At 53.6% G+C, this 18,679-nt stretch overlaps 1 long non-coding RNA gene across 4 annotated transcripts; it reads right to left on the bottom strand.

Moving 5' to 3' along the window:
* Positions 1-616: 616 nt before the first annotated feature.
* LOC142049356 (uncharacterized) lies at positions 617-17,306 on the bottom strand. Of its 4 annotated transcripts, none has more exons than XR_012657693.1 (12): positions 17,245-17,305; positions 16,022-16,176; positions 15,533-15,642; positions 10,817-11,008; positions 10,443-10,552; positions 9,818-9,910; positions 9,449-9,567; positions 9,255-9,358; positions 6,645-6,751; positions 3,756-3,889; positions 1,649-3,377; positions 617-1,448 (listed from the first exon to the last, which is right to left on the bottom strand). It is a non-coding gene; the product is annotated as an uncharacterized LOC142049356 (long non-coding RNA). The 4 variants fall into 4 exon arrangements; XR_012657692.1 differs by having other exon boundaries at positions 1,002-1,448; positions 1,655-3,377; positions 17,245-17,306; XR_012657691.1 differs by lacking the exon at positions 3,756-3,889 and having other exon boundaries at positions 1,003-1,448; positions 1,655-3,377.
* Between the last annotated feature and the right edge of the window lie 1,373 nt (positions 17,307-18,679).

Genomic DNA, 18,679 nt, shown 5'->3' with positions numbered 1-18,679 from the left:
GGCCCCAAATCGGGATGGGAGAAGGAGAACGGGGAAGGGGCAGCATTTGAAAGCGCTTTTGTGCCTTCAGTTGATTGGGGGGTGGGCTGTGTGTCTAATTTTTAAATCTTCTCTATAAACATCTCTATCAACGTGGTTTCTTTGCATTTTAAAACCTTACATAGCATAGACATTTGCACTATGTGTCTACTTACACATCCTTACGGAGTACATCTATATTTTATATATACTATCTGTTTTACATTTACATACAACATCTGTTTAGACTTAGCTATTATATTTACACTTACACCTATTTAGGCTATTTACACTTACACAGAATATCTCTTTACACATACCTGTTTAGACTTCCATATTAACACGTACATAAAACAGCTATTTAGGCTAGCTATCTGCTTACTTACCCTTTGACACTTCAATCTTTTTCGACTTCTCTATTTAGACATCTACTTACAGTTATACCTCGGCTTATTTCACCCTATATAACCTCTATTTAGATTACACATCTACTTAGACTATGTAACACACACTAAGCGTAGATGCTCGCTCTAGTCAGACTTTCTTCTGCTTTGAATTCCTTCATCTATCCTTTTCACTTTAAACTCCTTTATTTTTTGATCTAGATATATAGACGGTCGAGTTACTTTTGTGTTTTAAAACCCTGCATCTCGATGCAGAATTTTTGTATCCCGAAATCCGTTATATAATATAGGAGAGATAAGTTCTTATCTCAAAATCCCTTTATGCATCTATAAATTAATATTACACATGTCAATATATATAAGAGGTTTTTGTAATAGCCCCCCTGAATTTTCAGGCATTTTGGGGCTGTAACCCCCCTTTTTGGGGGGGAACCCCTACATGACGCCCCCACTCACCTGTTCCTCTGACGCATTATCAGCTCCCCCAGTGACACCGGGGCACCCCACATGACATCATCACACCCCCCCCAGGACTCCCCCAATTTTATTCACCCCCAAGAAGGGCACTAAACAAGGGAACCTGCTCCAACCTGCAGCTCATTACTTTAATAGTGCCATTTACAAAGGTACACGCACACCCCTCCCACACCCCCCAGAAAAGGGGGAGCTCTGCTAAAATCTAAAAGGTGGGGCAGCCCCCCAAACAGCTGCAGCCCCCCCAGCCCCTGTCCGCAGGCTGGCGGCTGCCCCACGGCAGAGCAGGAGCGTGCCAGAGGACGGTGTCACGTCTCTCTCGGGCTCCGCTCGGACATGTTCCCGCACTGGGACGGGCTCCCCGGGGTGACAAACAGCCCCGGTCCCTGGGGGCCCCGACTCTCCCCACCGGGCAGCCCTCGCGGCCGCACCTGCGGGGCACCCGCTGGAGACAGAGCCAGGAGCCTCCAGGCCGAGGGATGGCCCCTTACCTTCACCACGCTTAACGACCGGCAGGCATCTCTTGAGCATCACGAGACACTTAGACGACATCTGAAAAACAGAAATCCCAAACTATATTTCAGCACGTTAATAAAATAGCACAGAAGAAAATGGAGGAGCTCAGTCAGCATAAGGGGTAGGAAGGAAATTGAGCCGCAGCAAGATTCCAGGCAAACGGGTCACGTCAAAACACAACACATCCTTTAAAAGCTAGAGTGATTGGAACGCTTGAAAACGGTATTAAGACTAACCGATACCATTTTGAACAGATCCTTTGCGTAACACTGAACGCTCTGGCTGGTGCTGGAAAACGTCTCATCCCTTCCTTACGGCACCGCTGCGGGGAGATAACCCCGTGAGGCTGCGGGGCAAAGTTGTACCGGAACCGGAACCTCCGCTTACAGACCCACCGCAGCAGCTACAGCCCTCGCCCTGCCGCCGCACGTCTTGCTGCCTGGCTCCACGAAGCCTGAAGTGAAGCGTGTCAAACTTGAAAGAGTAACGTAAAAAATTAAGAATAAATCTCAGTAATTCACTTTGTGCTGAGAAGGCGGGCGCGTGTTTACGCACATCCAATATGAGCGTCTAGGCTCTAAAAGCTTTCCATTTTCCTTCTGCGTTCATTCAACTCGCACAGCCGTTCACGCCCGCCATAAGATTATCTATCTCCAAAATACACAGCAGCAACGTGACTGGGGGGTTTTGGCGTGTTACGGAGTCGGGAGGGACGTCCGCCCGGCTGCCCCGCCCAAGAGATGCTGCTGAACTGCCAGGGAAACGCGCGTCGAAAGCGAGACTGAAATAAAGTACTTAAGAGCGCTCCCTCAAAATACCGGCAGGAAACACCCCCCCACAACATTCAGTCGCCCCTCATTAAATATTTACCACAAATACCTACCTGCTTAAGTACACCTAACACATCGTACCCTACATCTGCTTGGCAGTTACAGCTGAAAGAGCGCAAGTCACGTCGTAAATCAGACGATGTTAGCTTTTTTTTAAACTTTCATTTATGACAGAAGAATCAGTGAGTGAAGAGATCCCCGATACAGTTTTACTTTTTTGGGGGGGAAAAAAATAATACCACAACAAAAAACCACACAAATCAAATCCCCAGTGTTGCAATACACGGGGCTACCAAGAAGGACCGGCAGACCTGCTAATGCGTTCGGCTGTACCGAAGCATGCAGGCGAACCGCATTTTATGGTATCTCGACTGTTACAACTGAGAACCCAAGCACTACCAATGCCATCAACCTTTGGAGTATGTGCTGCGCTTGGATCTCCGCAAGGACCATGGATTTTTTTGTCTTTAAAAAAAAGCAATACTTTGCAAGTCTTGTGCTGATGAGTTCTGCTGACAAAGACACTGTCTCTAAGATGCACTCTGATGGCAAGTTCATAGAATGCAACCTCACTGAATAAGAAATATCTCAATTTTTCAAAATCTCTTCCTAACAAAAGTCACACTGTGGGGCTTTCAGATGGGTCAGATTATGCATCCTTTCACAACAAGAAACACACCAGCTAACCAGGATATTCTTGCAGTGGCCAGGTGCCTCTTCATCATGTAAAAAAGGAAAAAACCCAGAGCCAGCAATAAGTATCACACAGGTCAACACAGATCTCTTCCAGAGCACCCCCCTCATCAAAACGAACATGCCCATCGGCTCACCTGCTCTGCACAGATTCCAGCATCACACCCCGCTTCCGTCATCGCTTGTGGCACCAAACGTATCAACACACAGTAAACTACCGTTACGCTCGTGAGAAATCACCGCCCCGTGACTTCCTCATTACTACCCAGCTCACTTCTAATGCTCATACGCCGTTCCAAAGACGGCCCACGTGTTACCTACAAAACTGAAGAGCTCGACGACGGACCACAGCATTCTCTGGTCTTAGATGCTGGCCGCTGCCCCACCTTCTCAGACCTCTCATAGGCGTGTGGCAGCAGCACTCCGAGCCTGCCAGCGGCACCTGCAAAAAGCCAAGCGAAAAGGCACCTCCTGAGATGCTGCCCGATGCCACAGCCTGCCCGCACCGATCCCCGTCTCGCACCCCTTTCCCTCGACAGCCTCCCACCCGGCCTACGTCACTTGCAGCTGAACACGGCACCTCGCCCGCCGTCCGTAACACCAAAACGACACGCGTTGCTTATAACTTCACCAGCAACACAACACCTCAGAAAAGAGCTGCTACTTCAGCCCACCAATCACCACTCGCCTTGCTCGACTTGCCTCCTTTGCTCATTGCTACGCTACTTCAAAACCAAAACAAAAGACAAACGCAAGGAGCAATGGAGTCATAGAGGCATCGGTCACATCTTCCCTCTATATATACCACGCACCGACTCACCCGCTTACATCGGTCCCCTCAGTTCCCCTCCGTCGCCCTGCACGACTCGTCCCTCGGCATCTCCAAAACCAATACGAAACAAGTCGCCTGGTTGCACAGCAGTACCTTAACTGTTCCTGAACACCGACTATAACCTGCCATTAAAAACAAACATATGACATCAAACATGAAGCCCTACGCACGTACAAGCTTGAACACCCTGCAGAGGTAATCTGCTCAGCTGAACTCTAGCTGCCTCTCCCAGATAGCCACGGTCACGGCCTCCAAGCCCACAAAACGTCACGGTGATTACGGTCCTTGCCTGCTGAGGAGGGCCACTCCATCCGAGATGACGGTACCACCTTTCCCCCAACAGCCTTAGCACAGCAACAGATGAACCCTAAGCTCTCATCGCTGTGCCACCTACCCGACTCTACACGGCCAGCAAGGCGGCTCCGAGCCAAACTCACAAAACGCACACACCAACGCTATGAGAAACACTACAAACTGCGCGCCTCCAAGACGAGAGAACGCTCTCGGCAAACACAGAGACAACTGGACGGAAGAGCTCGTCCAGCAACAAGACCTGCAGAACCCTGACAGGGATGCAAGGAGGCCCTAACGAGATCCAAAATGATTAGAAGAGCGTCAGGGCCCGTGACAAGAAGTTCCTCTCAAAACTGAGAGGGAGGAGGCACAAGAAGCCCAGCTACAAGACCTAAGAACGTAAGGATGCAGGGAAGAAATCACGCTCCCTGAAAACAGACAGCGACAGAGCAGAGCTGTTCACGCATCTGGGAACGACGCCGCAGACGACAACTGCCCAGAAACTCCTCAAACATCAGAGCGATCCACGCTTTAAACTGTAACGCAAAAAGAAGCACCCGATGGGCGCCGGCCCCACAATTAGAACCTTGCCAGCCCCTAGGGATAGCGCTGTGCTCCTGAGAGCAAAGAGAACAAAGTCACCAGCCCCATGCGCCCCCTCACTGCGACCCAGCTCGCCTGAAATGCTCCTCAAATAGCCTTCGGTCGCATCTTCCCTTTAATCCCGCACACGGACCCGCTGCCTTAGTGTGCTCTACTCAGCTCTGCTCCATCACCCTGCACAGCTCCATCTTCATCCTCTGCAAGAACAGCATGATAGAACAAGTCACCTGGACGCACAGCAACAGCTTAACCATTCCACAGGTCTTGCTTCCACGTAGGAATACCATCTAGAGCCCAACTACTGCATGCCATTAAAGGAAATACCTTCAATCAAATGTTAAGCCCCACGCACGTACAAGCTTGAACAGCTGAGAGGTGCCCTCTGCTCAGCTAGCACTCTAGCTGCCTCTCCCAGGCAGCTACGGTCATCCCCTCGGCACCCACAAAACACCCCGGAAATTACCATCCTCGCCCGCTGCCAACGGCCACTCGCTCCGACGAGGGTTGTACGGGCGTTGCCAAAACAGTCTATGCATATTAACATTAACCATATACTCTTATTGCTATTCTTTCCTCCGCTCTACCATTGCTACACCCCCAGGCGGAGCAGCTCTGACACAGGCATCGACATGCACGGACCGACACCGCTCACAAATACTACAAGCGACGCGATCGAGGCACCTAAGAAAACTCTCACCGAGACGACGGACTTCCGGCCCAGAGATGCCACCGGGCGAGAAGATCTATACGGCAGCGAGGAAGAAGCTATAGCATCCGCAGAGAAGTCACCTACCATCATCACCTGCAATAAAACCATATACCCACAACTAGGACGACGTACGAGCGACAAGCCACTCTTAAAGACCTCAGAACATTCAGGTGCAGGGAACAGGTCCCAGAAAAGGGCTCTGCGTATTCAGACTGCTCCTCAGCAGCAGTATCGAGGCCGCCTTAATCACCGCTGCAAAAAGATGACCTTCTATAAAGGTCTAATATTTCAGACACAAGACAAATCTATGCAGTAGACTTAAAATGCGAGAAAGGAAGCTCTCGGTTACCATTATGCCGATGAGCCAGGGCTTGCAAAACCCTCAATATTGCTACCTAGGTGCCTGCTCAGCACGGAGAACAACAGACACATCGAGACCCGAGTACAGTAAGGAACAAAGACAGACTACAAAATCCACACAACAGCACAAGCACAGGCAGGAACTCCCCTGCCTGGCAGATGCTTCTGTTTTGCAGAAAGGACACCACAACCTCTCTCGGCCCAAACGTGTCCGGTCTCTGAACGGTACCCTCCGCTGATTTTACAACCCCTGCCTGCCCCACCTGCGCTTCCCCCAACCGACCGGCCACCCGCACAAAGACCGCATCGGCCCCTCAGCTTCCCTTCCAAATCTGGGGGCTCAAAAGCCGTCCTTTAAAAAGGCCACACAGGCTACGTAGGATGGGGCTGCGGTCACACGGATACTCTTCATCTCCAAACGTGCGGTGCCATCACTCAGCATCGCACCACTCAACGCCGGCCACTTCCGCAACAACAGCCTCCTCGGAAGCGCCGTGAACTTCCGCTCCCCCACGCTCTAATGAGGCTGGATGTCGTGGCCGCCACCACCTACGGTGCCTAGAGAACCAGAGAGACAAGGCGACCCCTGCGCCTGAAAGCGGCCGCCCGCTCACAAACAATTCCACACCTCAAAAATAACAGCTGCTACGGCTCCCTGTTCATCGCTCACCTTGCCCAACGAGCTCGGGGCAGACATCCCGCTTTGCATATAGTTTTGTGAGTCCCTTCATTAACTAGTCACATAGGTGCTCACACTGCACGACCCCTCCGTTGTCACGTGCTGACCTACCTTCTCACGATGCTCTGTTCGCCCCCTCCCTTCCGTGTCCGGCTCCCTACCGCGCATCTGCACCAACAGCCACATTCCAGACTCATCCTTTCCCCTACCGTGCCAACACGGCTCCGCTCACCTCCCAATCCGTGCCTCCCGGGTCAGTGGCCACGTCAGGTGCCTGCTCGCATTCTCGGTCCGTCCCCGATGGCTGGGGAACCGTCACCTTCAATGCCGGGCCCACTTCTGGGGAAATACGGAGAGGCACACAGATGTTGGACACTGCTTTCCAAAAGCAAGAGCTCACCACGCAAAACAAACTAACAAATCCTTTTGACCGACTTGTTCGGCAACACAGAGACCCCAAAGGCAGAAATCCCAGACGAGTGACCTCACAGCCCGCCCCGTCACAGCACACGACGCCATCTGCTCGCCTTTGCCGTCACGCCTCGCTCGACTGTCCTGCTTAACCCTCGACCTGTTACTTAAACTGCAAGAAAAAGTCAAACCACGCAACACACAAAAATCACAGTTCGTGTCAGATGACTCAAGCACAGGCGGACACCGATAGGGCAAATGCCAAAAGCAATACGGGAAGCAAACAGGCGTGGCTGGTGTAGCGACACACTCTCCTTTTGTAGGTAACTCACTCCTGAGCGACTCCATGAACAGCCGCGTGGAGAACCTCTCGGCAGACAGCACGCTCGAGTGGCCGTGCTGACACATACGGGGAAGGAGACTGGGCTACCGGAGGCTGCTTGCACACAGAACACGACCATTAGCTAACACTTAAACACCCCTTTCCCAACCATTCCCCGGTACCAAGACTTCAAAAACCCCTCCTCTCCTCCTGAACTGTCAGGGAAGGAACCTCACTCCTTCCCGACAGCTCCTGCCCTGTATTTGCACCCCTAAAGCCCCTCTGTCAGCCGCTCCTCGGGAGCCGCCCTTCCCACCTCTGCCCCGCGTTCTGCGAGCACCTCCCACCTTCCGGCTTCCCGCAGACTCCGTGCTCTCTACAGGCCCACAAAATAACAGAAGCCCTGATGCTTATAATCTACAAGGGACCTGCCGCAAGCTGCAAAGGTTCTCGGGACAACGTGGTACTCTGCGGGCGATCGGGAAAGGCGACGAGCAGTCCCGTACACCGACACACACTATGCGTTACGTCCCTGCTGCTTTCTGAAGGAAGGCTAGAGCTCCATATACAGATGTGTACAACACACTCACCCTAACCCCTACCGCAGCATCTCACCATCAGTCCTATTGAGAGATAACGTCAACAACTTGCACAACACAGGCAAAACTGGTGGAAAAAATATAAGGTTCTACCTTCAGTCAAGTCAAAATTCCTGGAAAACAAGACAAAACAAACAAAAAACCTACCACACACAAAAAAAACCAACAAACCACAAACAAAAAAACCCCGACAAAACCATAACACCCCCCCAAAACCAAATAATCCAAAACACACTATTAGACCATCTTGCTACCCCTGAACACCCAACAAAAACTTACTGACCCAAGGGAAAACAAAAGCTCGTACAAGTGTACTTCCTAATATATATCTGCTGCTCAACTTTGACTGCTCCTTAATCTCTTACCTCAACCAGAAACCTCCCCATCTCTGAATGTCAAAACACACCTACCCAAAGAGCTTAGACAGCTCAAAACCTGCAACCAACTCAAGGAACAGTACCAGAGAAGCCCAGGAGCAGAATGAGCCTCCTGAAAAAAGGCTGGGGCTCATCTACCCCAGCGGAATGGCAAAGCAGAACGAAATCTTTTAAGAACCCCTTCTCAAAAAATATCTCTGGTTATAAAGTAAATCATTTATTGTAAAGCCATCAACCATTCGGAGTCACCTCAACGCTCTCTCTCGCTCAGTCCCTTAACAGAACTAGATCAGTCTCAAAGGACAAAAAACACGAAAAGAAACGTGGAAATACACAAGCGTATCGGGAACCGTATGAAGCAGCTAAATTAACACCTCAGTAGCTGGGGCAAAACTAAATTGTAAAGGACAACAAAAAAACACCCCAGGAGACACATGGATTAAAACAGATGAAGGCTCTCTCTTCTCGCAGAAGCTCAAGAAGAGACCTGAGCCAACGGTACACAGCTCTGGGGTATCGGATACCAAAAAGAAACATACTCGAGACAGAAAACAGACTGCTGTGGAGCACAAAGGTGGCTTTGGCAAAGGTTCTGCCGGGACAAGAGTCACAGTTACAGGGAACGGACAGCGGCCGGCAGGGGAAACGCCGTCGGCGTGGAGGGGCCAGCGGGGGAAATGCCGCCCTCAGCTAACGCTGCGCTATCAAGCCTTAAGCGAAAACTGCAGAGTAGTTACAGGAGACGGGCATAAGATGGATGCTGAATATCACTTGATGGTCACAAAATCTCATGGGGATGGGCACCACGTAGCCTCACGGACACCCCTTAGACCCAAACGCTTAACGAAAGACGCTTCTTGCCAAAACACAAGCTCGACGAGGAAAAGCCAAAGCTGATGCGGGGGCAACTACTAAAATCTCAGTACGTGAGCAGGCATTACTTAAGATGGTGCGGTGGTTCTGCTGGGTCCGTCCAACCTGAGCAACGGGTTCTAACGCCTGTCCAGCAGCGTCCATGATCTCTCTCACGGCCTCCCACATCAGAAACCTCCCCTGCCCAGGACCGCGTTTTGCATGTTCCACCCCTCCCCATCCCCGCAATGAAAATCAAACACAACAAATAAGCAGTCTACTTCATCTTCTTGGCCTCCAAAAGAAGCTTCCTTCCTCTGCTGAGCGTCGACACCAACATCCTCGTGCCGTTCCTCAAAAGCAAGCTGGTCCTCGGGTGCCCGTACTGCCAAAAGAAGACAAAACGATTATGCTCTTATAACGAGCTCCATCATCCTCTCCTCCTTCAGGAAATCGAGTCCCGATTGCTACATACCAGAAGTTTGTGCAGTAGATGGCCGAGGCCAGCCCCGTAAATGAAGCACTCTGTGACCCTGCTTTCTCTTTTGGCCACAGCACCCGCCACTGGGGAGCCCCAAACCCCTTCGTGACTCCCTACGAAAACCAGATACAACTAGTTCAAAACATCTGGCAGGTGAGAGATGACCGACAAACACGTACAGCCCACCTTACCCTCAAACCAGCCAGAGAGCTGACTTCCTCCCCCACTGAACTCTCATCTTCGAGAAATTCACCAAACAGAACAATGTTTACACTGAACAGAACAAAACCCTTACCCTCTGACACTCTGAAACGGGTTTGTGCACCCACAAAATATATATATTCATGCTACCGACCCACGTACCACACTTCCTCAGGGTCAGCCCCACAAAGACAGGAGAACGCCCAATGCTCTCTCCATGGATACCCCGATGCTCCGCTCCCTTCTTTGCTGCTCCTGTCACGGGAAAACGCTGGGAATAAAAAAAGGTTCAGAGAAGCAAAACAATAAACAATAGGGAGAGGGACCAGCGCAAAGGAATAGAGAGAGGAAGAGACGAACAGGAAGGACAGACAACCCCATCCTGAGCACAGCCTCTGGGAGAGGGAAAGAGGAAACAGCAACCGTTATTACCGCAGATCAACCCTGACCAAAGCCTCCTTCCACAGGGGCTTCTGGACACACTGCTCCTTCCCCGCGCTACTGCTACGGGCCCCTGCGCCGAGGGGGAATCCAGTGCAGGCAGAGAGAGGCAGAGAAAAGTAGCCACAGGCTACAGGACAGAGAGAGGGAGGACTGAAAAGACAGGGAGGCAGGGAGCCACTCAGAGCGAGATGGAGAAAGAAGGTGCGGGGGGGCGCAAAAAAAAAAAAAACCAAACAAAAAAAAATTTTGCAGCAGGTAAGGAAAGAGACGGGGCCGGGGGAGAGACAGGGAGGGCCCAGGACGCACAAGAGAGGCAACGGGGCCCCAGTGGCCCAGGACTCACCGCGACTCTCGCTCTCAGCGCTGCTGGCACAATTTAGCCGTTCAGATGCTTCTTTCCCCTCCTCTCCTCCCTGCCTCTTCTGCAGCTCCAGACTCTAGGCCGACCTCCACCTGAAGAGAACACGGGGGTGTCTTACCGCTCTTACGAGATGAGGCTTTCTCGGCACGTAGCCTAGCTCGCTCGTGCACTACACGCCCGTACCCAACTCCGGGTTACCGCGTACGGACCCTGCGGTGCACGTTGGTGGCCTGGCCCGGCCCGCTGCGGGCTATGAAGGGGGATCCTTCCTCCCTCACCTGCAGGGACAGGCTCTCTCTTGCCTGCAGCAGGAAGGCAGCTGGCAGCCAGAGCGCCTTCAGTTTCTTCTGCTTTACCTTTCGTTGGCGTCTCCAGCTTCAGCCGAGGCAGCTCCTGTCCACAGCCAGGAAGGGCTCTGTGTGTCCCTTTTCGCCCCGGCGCCGCGAGGATGGCAAAGCCGGGCAGAGAGAAGCCACGCAAGCCTGAGACGGCCGCAGTCGACGGCGTCCCCGGGGGAAGGACAGACAACCACGTCCTCAGCACGGTCTCTGGGAGAGGGAAAGAAGAAACAGCGACCGCCATTACTGTCGATCGACCCTGACCAAAGCCTCTCCTTGCGCAGGGGCTTCCGGACACAGCGCCCCTTCCCCGCGCTACTGCTAAGGGCCCCTGCGCCGAGGGGGAATCCAGTGCGCTTGAGGGCCGGCTCGCTGCCTTCACGACAGGGCCTGGGGGCGGCCAAGGGCTACGCAGCACGCTTCAGGGGAGGTGCCGGGGCTGGGGGCAGGCGCACGGGGCAAGGGGGGGCCAGGGGAGGCTGAGCGGGAGCTCCGGCGAGCCGGGGAGGCGGCCATCATCTGCGCCCTGGGCAGGGGGAAAAGGTCATCGTCCTCCTCCTTTCCCTCTTCCCTTCTGTCAGCTCCCGGGGAACTCACCGCTTCTCGGGGAGCGGCCGCACCCGCAAGCCCCCAGAAATCAACACGAATCCAACCCCAAAAATACACCGCGCCTACCGTACGCGCCACGGCCGCCCGGCACCCGAGCGCCGGAAGACCGCGCCTCCCGCCACGCCCCGGCGAACCACGTGACAGCGCCGGCAGCCACTGCGCCAGGACTACACCTCCCGGCAAGCTCTGCGCCACAACACGGCCGCCCGGCAGCTGCGCGCCGCAAGGACTACACCTCCCGGCACGCTCTGCGCCACAACACGGCCGCCCGGCCACCCGGCAGGCGCACCACCACAGCTCCCGGCACGCCACCAGCCCGCCCTCCCCGCTCTCGGACCCTGCGGGCCACCGTCCCGGCCGCCGATGCACCCGGAAGCCCCACCGAGCCCTCAGCACAGCCTCGCTCTCCCCACCGCCCGCTCCGGCTCCGACCCGGCGCTGCCCCGCCGCAGCCCTCCTCGGGGCTTGACCCGGGACGCAGCGCTCCACCACCCAGCCCCCGCTCACCTCCTCCCTCGCTACAGTCGCAGCCCGCTGACGCTCCGCCACAGCTCCGCTCCGCCCTCGGCTCACACTGGCCCCCCGGAGCCGGGCACCACCCCTTTTCCAGGGAGGAGCCGGCACCGTCAGCCCCACCGCCCGCACCTGGGGCTCCTCCATCCAGACCCCGCCCACAGCTGAGGCGCAGCAGCAACGGGGGGCCCCCTCCCCTCACCCCCACAGTGCACCACCTCCTCCCCTGGGCTCCATCACAGCCCCTTGCCCCACGCAAAGGCAGCGCAAACGCAGCCCTGAGGGCAAAGGAGAGGGCAGGTGTTTGTGCAGGCGCGCACGTAACAAGTCCCAGGAGCCATTCGTGGGTCAGGGTCCCCAACGCTCCCCCCCTGCCCCAAGGCCACCTCGGCCGCCGTTGCCGCAGCCGCACGGAGCTGGTGTTGGCTGCGATAGTGCTCATTTTCTCCACAGTAGCTAGGAAGGGATACGTTTTGGATTTATGCTCAAAACACCGTTAATAATGTAGAGATGTTTTGGTTCTTGCTGAGCACTGCTTCCACAGTCAGGGCCTCTTCTGGTTCTCTCAGTGCCCCACCAGCAGGTAGGCTGGGAGAGGACACAGCTGGGAAAGCTTTCCCAGCTAACTGACCAAAGGGATATTCCATACCATTTGACATCATGCTCAGCACACGCAGCTGGGGGAAGAAGGGGGAGTCCTTGGGGGGGGGGGGGGGGGGGGGGGAGGGAGGGCGGGGGCTACGGCATTTCTCTCCCTAAGTAACCGTTACACATGACAGAGCCCTGCTTTCCCAGAGGTGGCTCAACACCTGCCCGCCGAAAAGGAGGAGCGAATTAATTCCTTGCTTTGCTTCCACGCACAGCTTTTGCTTTACCTATTAAACAGCCTTGATCTCAACCCATGATTTTTCTCACTCTTACCCTTCCAGCTCTCTCCCCCAGCCCACTGAGGGTGGAGCGAGCAAGCAGCTCCCTGGTGCAGAATAGCCAGCTGGGGCTAAGCCACGGCACGCGCTTGTCCCGGTTTGGCAGGGAACGGACCGTCCGTCGCCTGGCTCCTGGGGCGACGGGCTGCTGGGCAGAGGGGGAGGCCACCAAAGGTGAGGAGCAGGGCACGGGACAGTAGGAAGAGAGAAGAGAAGAGCGGCATCCGGCTGGACGGGGCGGGGGGGACGTGTGTGCGTGTAGTGAGAAGGCACGAGGCAGGGAACAGGACGGCCAGAGAAGGACAGGGAGCCTGACGGAGGTGGAGATAAAAGCAGCAGAGAGAGGGGAAGAGAGGCAGCAGAAAGAGGGAAGAGCAGGACACAGACCAACAAAGAAGGAAGAGGAGCAGGCTGGAGACGCACAAAGAACCTGGGGCAGGCAGCACGACAGCGAGGGAGGAAAGAAGAATAGGGGCAGGAAGCTGGACCGAGCGCGATGGAGAAAGACAAGATAAGTGACAAGAACAGGGCAGAAAGGGAAGAATGAAGCCACGGGGACAGGGAGCCGAGACAGCCAACGACGGAGGGAAGGGGCCGGGGAGGGAACACCACAAAACAAACCACGGGGCTACGTGGTACAGAGCACGAGAAGGCAGAGAATTAAGAATTAGGGACAGGGAGCCAGAAAAACAACAACAAAACAACACCCAAAACAAAGGGAGATGGGGAGCAAAAGGAATCGCAATGCGTACAGAAAGAAGAGAGAAACAATTCTAAAAGAGGGTCACGGGGAAGCCAGAGACAGCAAGATGGAGAAAGGACAAAAGCTACAGGCTACAGGGCAGAGAGGGAAGAATTAATGGATAGACACAGAGAGCTGGGCAGAAAGAGGTGGAGAAAGGCTGACGATCACACGGCCAACAGGGAAGAGAGAAGAGAGGGAGGAATTTTAAAAACAGGGGCAAGAAGCCAGAGAGAGGGAAAGAGAGGCAACACTAAAATGGGGACAAGCCACAGGGCGGCGAGGAGGGAACCGATGAATAAGAACAGGAGACCAAAGAGAACACAACGTAGAATGGAAAAAAGGAACAGCGGCCCAACAGGGAAGGAGGAATTAAAGATCAGGCACTGGGAGGCAGACAGAGACAAACGAAGAAACAAGTGGGAAAAAAAAAACAAAAACCAAAAACACAACAACAGCAATGGGCTACAAAGACAGAGAGAGAGGGAAGAAATAAAACATAGCAGCAAGGAGCTGGACAGAGAGAGATGAGGACAAACAAATAGCACGGGTCTACGTGACAGAGAACGTGGAATTAGAACACAGAGAGAGGGAGCCGGACAGAGAGAGAGGCCGAGAGAAAAATCTAGACGGGCTACAGCGGGCAGAGGCAGGAATTAAAACCTAGGGACAGGGAGCTGGACAGAGAGAGACGGAGATCACAGGGAACAGCGGCGGGTGCAGGAAGAACACGAATTCATGAACAGGGAAAGGGAGCTGGACAGAGAAGAACTCAGAAAGGCAAGAACAGTAGCAGGGTACAGAGCAGACGAATTAAAAAGCGCGGCGGGAGAGTTGAGGCAGACAGAGAGATTAAGAAAAAAGCCACGGGCTACGTGGCAAAGCAGGAGGAATTCAGAAACGGGGATGGCAACCAAGGGAGAGTGAGCTGCTGAAGGATAACGGGCATTCAAAGTGAGGGACGGGGAGCTGGGAAAAGCGAGGCAGAGAAAAACAGAATCACAGAGAGAATCAAACAAAGCCAAAAAAGAAGAAACTGAACAACAGGAACAGGTGTAACCAAAGCGATGAAATCAACCAACCAGAGACGGTGTTCCATTACGGGAACGTGGAGCGTACGAATCAGCGCACCTGTTGATCTGCATTTTAGTCACTAGGCGATCGTTAACGTCAGCAGAACAACAGACAACGTGCTTCTGTCAGAAAAGGACGACAAAACGCGGTTTCGTGGAGCGGACTGAGAAAACTAGCCAAGAAGGTAAAAAGGTAATTCCGGCAGGGGGAGATCACGACCACTGACTCACAGACCACCACCGACCCAAGTAATACCACCTACTCAGAAGAGAACAACGGAAGAGGACAACCGAGCCTGCGCAGCGATTTACATACGGAACGAGCAAGTTTGTACCGATCAGCAGACAGGGCAATAATGAATATATATGAATACGTAAAATTTTGATCTACAAATTGTACGGGAAAGGTGTGTGAGGTACGCACGCCAGGAGGAGCGATCCCCCATGCATCCGGCGCCGTGAATAAAGAATGCCTGCTCTTTAATACTAAATTGGCGTTGAGGAGTCGTTTCCGATTTTACCGCGTTTTTCGGTAACACAGGGAGTCAGACCAAGAGGGCCAGAGAAAGACAAAATACCGACAGGCTACAGGACAGAGCAGGAGGAATAAAAAAACGGAGCCAGAGCCAGGCAGAGAGAGGAGGAGATAGAAAAAGGAGCCACAGGCTACAGGACAGAGAAAGGGAGGACTGAAAAAGACGGGGAGGCAGGGAGCCACTCAGAGCGAGATGGAGAAAGAAGGTGCGGGGGGGGCCCAAAAGAAAAAATAAAATTTTGCAGCAGGTAAGGAAAGAGAGGGGGCCGGGGGAGAGACAGGGAGGGCCCAGGACGCACAAGAGAGGCAACGGGGCCCCACTGGCCCAGGACTCACCGCGACTCTCGCTCTCAGCGCTGCTGGCACAATTTAGCCGTTCAGATGCTTCTTTCCCCTTCTCTCCTCCCTGCCTCTTCTGCAGCTCCAGACTCTAGGCCGTCCTCCACCTGAAGAGAACACATGGGTGTCTTACAGCTCTTACGAGATGAGGCTTTCTCGGCACGTAGCCTAGCTCGCTCGTGCTGGAGCTGGGAGCAGGCGCACTGGGCAAGGGGGGCCAGGGGAGGCTGAGGGGGAGCTCTGGTGAGCTGGAGAGTCGGCCATCTTCTGCACCCTGGGCAGGGGGAAAAGGTCATCATCCTCCTCCTCCTTTCCCTCTTCCCTTCTATCAGCTCCCGAGTAACTCCTAGGGCTGCCCTCACCCACTCGCCTTTAGCATACCAGAAGCCTGCCTCGGCGGGTCGTTTGAAGCTTCCCATCCCACCAGCCCCAGTAGTGCAGGCACACAAGGAGACACCCCTGCACCCACCAAAGGCGCTCGCTCACCTCGCCGGCAGCCCTAGGCCTCACCCGACACAGGGAATCGTGTCCGACACACCACCACGCTGCAGCAGGAGCGGAGGAGGCCTTTCCTTACCAGGAAGCAGCAACGAGCACGGCGGCATCACCTCGCAGGCACCGCAGCATCGCAGGGCTGTTACCTGCGGAGAGAGCAATGGGGATCACAGGGACGCCACCGCGCGTGCGCGGCTCCCGGGCTCAGTACCCAATTCTGGTCGCTGGGCAGCAGCATTATCTGAATTACTCTTCTCGATTAATACCATCCAGAAACCATAACTTGGCTGCATCCACAGAGCTTCTATTCCTCTGCACCTTTCCCCCTCGCAGCCCCAGCAGCACCATTCATTGCCTCTGCACCAAACAGCAAAGCGTCTCGAGCATTTGTCCTTTCCTCTCGACCGCTTAAAAACGTCTGGTGCTTGCTACTGTCCATGCCACTGCCCCCCGCATGCCCGAGGGAGGAGAAGCAGCACAGCAAACCTGGGGAACAAGGTTGGGTTCCCCACCCCCGCAGAATAAGCCCCAGGAACTGCTGGTAGGCATGTGGCATCAGGGTTGTGATAGGGTTTTGTTTTGGTTTTCTTTTTTTCCCCGCCTTCTTTACATAATGTAATAATTGGGGTTGCTTTTCCAAACTACTGAGTTCTGTGGGGACTTTTTGTGCTTTTACCCTACAAAAAATGGTCATTTTCACTTTCGGTTTTGTGCATGAGAATGGTTGGTGGGTGCTTTTAGGTGGTTGTTCCTTCCCCACCACCACCCTTTTTTTCCTTTCCAGCTGCACAAATCCAGCTGGAGTTGGCTTTCCCAGAAGCCCCAAGTTGTTTTCTTTCCACCAGAATTCTTTCTGGTTTTTCACCCCCCATTGCAGACCCAGAGTAAGGGGTTTGAGGTATTTTTGTGCCCAGGCAGCAGCTCCCAGGCTGCATAAGCAGCCCCACAGGGGGAAGTCCCCGTTTGAGGGAATCGGCCCCAAATTGGGATGGGAAAGTGAAGAGAAGGAGAAAAAACCCTGAATAACCTGAAAAAGAACACCTACTCCAGCCCACCAAGCACCGGTCACCTTGCCTGACTCACCTCCAGGGCCCAGATCACGCTCGGCTCATCGCTTAGCACCCTCGGATCACAAAAAAAAAAAAAGAGTAAAACCCATAATGGAGCCCTATAGCCATCAGTCACATCTTCCCTCCAGTACTACACAGACTCACCTTCTTACAGCGCTCCCCTGGGCCCTCCTCCGTTGCCCTGCACGACTCATCCATCTGCACCTGGAAAAACAGCGTTACTGAACAAGTCACCTGGAGGCACAGCAACAGCTTAACCATTCCACAGCTCTTGTGCCCACGCAGGAATACCGTCTAGAGCCCAACTACAGCCTGCCGTTAAAGGAAATGCATTAAATCAAACGTTAAGCCCTCGCACGTGCAAGCCGGAACAGCAAAAACACCGCACGCTCGCGCACCCAGGGCGCAGCCCGACGGAGGTCCACGCGCACCTCGCTGGTTTGATGCGGAGCCACCCAGCATCCCTGCGAGCACAGCTGCAGGCGCAACAGCAGTTTCACCTACACCCATCTCGGCGCGCAGCGCTTCTGAAGCTTTAAACTGAAAGCCCTACCTTGACGCTTGGCCACACTAGAAGCGAGCCGTAGCTAGAACTCCACAGAAACACAGCAACACAAATTGCGCACCCACAGCGGCGACAGCTTCGCAGCTATTTAGACCTGGAACAACAGAGAAAAGTAAAACAGCTTCATCACCCGCACAGGAAAAGCGGCAGACGGAGACAAAGGGTCAGCATTCATAGCCCTTACAGAACACAGGCGTTCTCTCTCCTTCCATTCCTAAACCCATCTCTTAGGTCTAAATATCGCAGCCCTGCTGTGGCAATAGCGAGAGCAGGGAACAAGAGCCCTGCCGCCGGCCGTTTGTGCGGCAGGACACAAAAACAGAGGGACATGTTTTGCCACGCACAACCCTGAATCTCCTGAAAATTTATGTTTACTAAAAATAGCCATTGGGAACATATTCCCAAAAACATTCGGCAATGAAACTTTTATGTGTTTGACACCCGCACATTTTTTGGGAACTTGCTATTTGCTTCCTGGTTTTGCTGGTCTTCCCTCAGAAGTTCTACCTGCAGCCAAGTTATTCATTCCTACCCGCCCGACCGGTTCAAGCATTCACCTTCCTGGTATTACCAGCACATTGACACAGGCGAGCAACTTAACTGCTCTTCTAAAACTATCCAAATGACAATTACAGCCCTGAAAGAGGAGTGGAAGAGAAGAAAAGGAGAGATCAGGCAGCAAAAGTGCTCTGCAGGCTGCTGCCGGCCAACACTGCACTCTTTTGTTAAAGCCACCCCGCCCCCCCAAACGCAAACAAAAAAACCCCATGACTGTGGAATGCGTTTTTTTTCTTTTCAGTAGTCCTTTTGGAGCTCATCCCTGTCTCAGCATCTTGTCTTGTCAGAGCATGAAGTGCAGATGATCTGTATCCCGATGACATTTGCATGGGATGAATACATTTTCAGAAATAGACCAGATCCGTGAGACTCCTGTCACCTTTGTGGTTTTAACAATCGTAACTCAATTTTATTGACTGACACACTTATGAGAAAACTAATTAACTTTGAAACTTA

Source organism: Phalacrocorax aristotelis, chromosome W (genome assembly GCF_949628215.1).
Source record: "Phalacrocorax aristotelis chromosome W, bGulAri2.1, whole genome shotgun sequence".
In the NCBI taxonomy this organism is placed as follows: Eukaryota; Metazoa; Chordata; class Aves; order Suliformes; family Phalacrocoracidae; genus Phalacrocorax; species Phalacrocorax aristotelis.
Note: the sequence above shows the minus strand (reverse complement) of the source record. Positions and strands in the feature narration are given on the sequence as shown.